The sequence below is a fragment of the Triticum dicoccoides genome, chromosome 4A, assembly GCF_002162155.2.
Source record: "Triticum dicoccoides isolate Atlit2015 ecotype Zavitan chromosome 4A, WEW_v2.0, whole genome shotgun sequence".
In the NCBI taxonomy this organism is placed as follows: domain Eukaryota; kingdom Viridiplantae; phylum Streptophyta; class Magnoliopsida; order Poales; family Poaceae; genus Triticum; species Triticum dicoccoides.
Genome location: NC_041386.1, coordinates 401,167,237 through 401,171,969, shown reverse-complemented (window position 1 = coordinate 401,171,969; position 4,733 = coordinate 401,167,237).

The following is a 4,733-nucleotide window of genomic DNA, read 5'->3' as shown; positions in this document are numbered from 1 at the left end:
AGCTACTACCATACATTGGGCCCTGAAATATGACCCCGCTCGACTTCTTATCCACCCTTGTCCTCTGTCCAGGAGTTGCAAGTAGTTTCTGGTGTTTGTAGTATGCTGGAGGCCGTGGGCAGCGCTGACCGGAGGGGTGGGCTGTGATGCGGTAGGCACGTGGCACGGTGTACCGGGCGCCCGTTTGGTGTCTCGGGAACCCTGTTCACATCGTTTGGGGCTGTGAGCGAAACTCCGGCCGGATCTCCTCATGGATGGAACCCGAATAGGCGATAAACCTGGACTAGAGCCTTGAGTGTTTAGGTAGGTCGTGGTCTACACCCACATCGGCTTTCGCTTGAAGTCTGCCGAGCACATGTCGTGTGCAGACGCTAAGTGGTGGAAACATGTATGAAGAAGTACACCCCTGCAGGGTTAACATCATCTATTCGAATAGCCGTGTCTGCGGTAAAGGACTTCTGGGTTGCTTATATCAGTTCATAGACAAGTGAAAGTGGATACTCTAAAATACGCAAGATAAGCGTGAGTGCTATGTATGGCGTTCTCGTAGGGAGACGGGAGCGGTTCCATAGTGGTGTATTGGTTGGTGAATATGTGGACTCGTGTGCGCCACCTCAAAAGAGTCGCTTGCAGTCGTAGTTCAGGATAGCCACCGAGTCAAAGCTGGCTTGCTGCAGTTAAACCCCACCATCCCCTTGTTGAAAATGATGCATATGTAGTTAGTTCTGATGTAAGTCTTGCTGGGTACATTTGTACTCATGTTTGCCTATTTTATGTTTTTGCAGAGAGACCTCAGTCTCGCTAGTAGTTCCCTATGGTCTTCGATGTTTAGCTTGTTACCTCAGCTACGATCTTGTGCCCTCGGCAGGATTTGGTAGATAGTCAGGCTTCTCAGCCTTTTTCATTTATAGATGTCTGTACTCAGACATGATAGCTTCCGCTTGTGCTTTGACTTGTATGCTCTGATTGTTGGGTCATGAGACCCATGTTTGTAATATCTCGCTCCTCGGAGCCTATTGAATAAAATACTTGAGTTGTAGAGTCATGTTGTGATGCCATGTTGTATTTGCACATATCGAGCATATTGTGTGTATGTTATTGAAATGCTTGGTATGTGTGGGTTCTGACAACCTAGTTGTTTATCCTTGGTAGCCTCTCTTACCGGGAAATGTCTCCTAGTGTTTCCACCGAGCCATGGTAGCTTGCTACTGCTCCGGAACACTTAGGCTGGTCGGCATGTGTCCTTCTTCGTTCCTGTGTCTGTCCCTTCGGGGAAATGTCACGCGATGAATACCGGAGTCCTGTTAGCCCGCTACAGCCCGGTTCACCGGAGTCCTGCTAGCCCAATGCTACAGCCTGGATTCACTCGCTGATGACCGACACGTTCGATGCTGGGTCATGGATGCCTGTCCCTGTAAGTCTGTGCCATTTTGGGTTTACGACTAGCCATGTCAGCCCGGGCTCCTTATCATATGGATGCTAGCGACACTATCATATACGTGAGACAAAAGGCGCAAACGGTCCTGAGCCGGGTAAGGTGGCACCCGTCGGAATACCGTGCGTGAGGCCGCAAAGTGATATGATGTTTTACATGCTAGACCTATGTGGCATCGAGTCGGGGTCCTGACACAGTAAAGAAGACTTCAGTGATGCCTAACACTCTTTGGCTTTGGGTGTTTAGGGATTTGTCCTCGCAAGGAATTCTCTCTCAAAGGCTTCGAGGTGGGTTGCTCTCAAACGACAAAAGTCGTACACTAACTCTGAGTAGCCAACCAATTTATGGTGTAGGGAGTGGGCTATTTATAGACACTAGGCAACCCAACCTAATTTGTCCGAAATGACCCTGGGTCACTAAGGAACTAACACGTGTTCCAACAGTCAGATTTCAAACACACACGACAACTTTACTTGAGCTACAAGCAAAGCTGACTTATCCAGCTCTGGATAAGATTTGCTCTCATTGTCTTCGCTCGAAGACATATGATTTTGGTTAAGCATCACTTCAGTCATTCTGACTGGTTCACTTGGACATCACTTGACAGTACGGTGGTTCCTATGACTCAACAAAGAAGAAAACGAAACAACTAAACAACTAAGTCTTCGTGCTCCATAGTCTTCACAAAATGTCTTCTCTTGTCATAGTCTTCAATGTGAAGACCTTCACATACCACCTTTGTCTTCAATGTCTTCATACATGTTCAGGGGTCATCTCCGGTAGGTAAACCGAATCAATGAGGGACTTCTACCTGTGTTATCCTGCAATTCTCACAAACACATTAGTCCCTCAACCAGGTTTGTTGTCAATACTCCAAAACCAACTAGGGGTGGCACTAGATGCACTTACATATCCTCTTTGTCAAACATGATGGGCGTGCGAGACCACTAGAGTTGCTTCCAGGAATCTACCGCTGGCTCCACATCATTGACCTCACGTGCCCACTGTTTTAAGCTGACGGTGAGAGGAGTGCAAGGATGCTCCTCCGTCAATGCAGAGGGCGTCAGTGGCTTTATAAAACTCTTGCTGACTGGTTTCCTCTTCACCCCCCATCGCCTTCGTCATCACTTTACTTCTTGTCAGACCTCTGGCAGGTTTTTGTTGAAGTTGGGGGACCTTGCCGAGACAGCCTCCTCTGCAACCACGGCCCTTCCCGCCAACACCATTTGGTCCCTTTCCTTGCCGTGCTTCTTGTACTCAGCCTTCTGCTTCTTGACGAGTTGCTCAACTTGATGACACTCTTGGAGATCATGGCCCTTGGTCTGATGGTCAGCCTACCCAGCCTTCGCGGCCGCCGTAGCTTCCCGGCAGTCATTGCACGCAGCAAACTTCCTTGCCGAGGGCTTCGGTCTTGGCATTCTTCCCTATACTAGGAGTGCTAGTTCTTTGACAGCCATCCTGACCTTATCTTTGCGCTTCTTGTTGTGTTTCTTGTTCTTCTTCTTCTGGTCGACAGCATCATCGTCATCCTCTGAGTCAACTTCGATGCAGTCCTCTTATCTGGGGAGTCTCCTCACCTCCTCTGTACGGGCCCACTTATCTGCCAAGGTGTACATCTCATTCACAGTCTTGGGAAACCGGACATTCATCTTGGAACGAATTTTGCGGTTGAGCATGTTTGACTGGAACGCGACAATCACAGCTGCCGGGTGAATATCAAGAATGTTGATGTGCAGCCGGCTAAACCTCTGCATGTATTCTGCAAGCTCACCCAATTTTTCTGTGGGAGGAGCTGCAGATCGCTGGGCTGGCCTGGTTCTTGATGGCCAACCATGAAGGTGCCAACAGACTCATGGCACAGGTCAGCCCATGCCGTGATGGAATTCTCTGGAAGGTGCATCGGCCATGACCTCACATTTGGCTTGAGGGCCAAAGGGAAGTAATTGGCGAACACCTTCTCCTCTCTTCCTTCGGTGGCTTGAACAACAATGGTGTAAATGCTCAAGAACTCTACCGGGTTAAACCTTCCATCATACTTTTCTAGTATCTCTGGCTTGATAGCGCGGGCAGATGACCAACAAACTTGCCGCAGCTCACGAGTGAAGGCAGGGCACCCAACCTCGAAGGGAAAGTATCTGCCTTCACTGGGCGCGGGTTCGCCAATGTGGGGGGCATTGGACCTGTCAGACTGGCGGCGGGTTTCGCGGCGTCGTTCTATGGTGACACGTGCGTCTTCCCTATGCCTATTTTCCTGGACTTGCCGACGATCTTGACGCGCTCGAGGATCAGACGAAGCCATCGATGCCTCATCGGGCCCTTGATCACATGGTTTTGGCTGCATCCCTTGCACTGACTGCCGTGGTGGGGACTACACCATCGACGTGGTTCCCTCGACACGGTTAGTAGCCAGGGCCATTGTCGCTACTTGTGGGAGGCATGGAGGGTCCACCCACTGGGATCCTCCCGCCTCAGCAACACGAATCAAGCTTTGAATGGAGGCTCTGCACTCATCCATTTGACTGGCCGCTGGCGGGAATCTCAGCAGGATCTGGGCTCGCGCCATGTCTTCCAAGGCAGTGCTTGGCATGGACGACGACGCATAACGCGACGTCGCCCGACTTCTGCCGTCACCAATAGTGGTGGCGCCATGCTCTCGCCGTCGCGACCCAGTCGTCATGGCAGCACGATGACAAGAAGTGTGCGCCTGGGGTTTGGCGACCCCGTTCGGTGCTTTCTCTTGATGACCTTGGCCTGGGGAGGGTGCGTGACCTGTAACTGCACCCGTAGCAGGGACAACCAGGGGGTCACGACTCGTGCCAGAGTGGGCGCCATCGCTGCGGCCATGCCCTCGAGTGAGGTGGAGAGGTGGGAACTAGATATTATCCCCGCCAGTGGATTGCGGAGAATGGTAACCAGGGCGCTGCTGGTGTCGCCCTCCCCCGCATCTTCCACTCCTGCTTCGGCCATGGGGGGAACGATGACAGCACCGCTTGAGCCGGTTGTGTTCCCCATGGTGTCCCCGTGTCGGGTTACACAAATAGGGGTGTATGATTTCCCCTGACCTGTGCACATACAGCAAATAACTGGCTCAGGAGCAAGATTGCAGCATCCAAGACAAGGCCAAGCATGGGAAGACTAGCTCCTTGCGGAACCAGAGGGCGGATCAGGAATACCAAGTCAAGCTAAAGGAGCACGATATCACCTAGGAAACTCCCCCCTTGCTGGGCGGGCAAGCCTGGCAAGGTCGAGGTTGCCCCAAAGACAAGTCTCAAGACTAGCCCAGCAGGCCTGCCGGCCA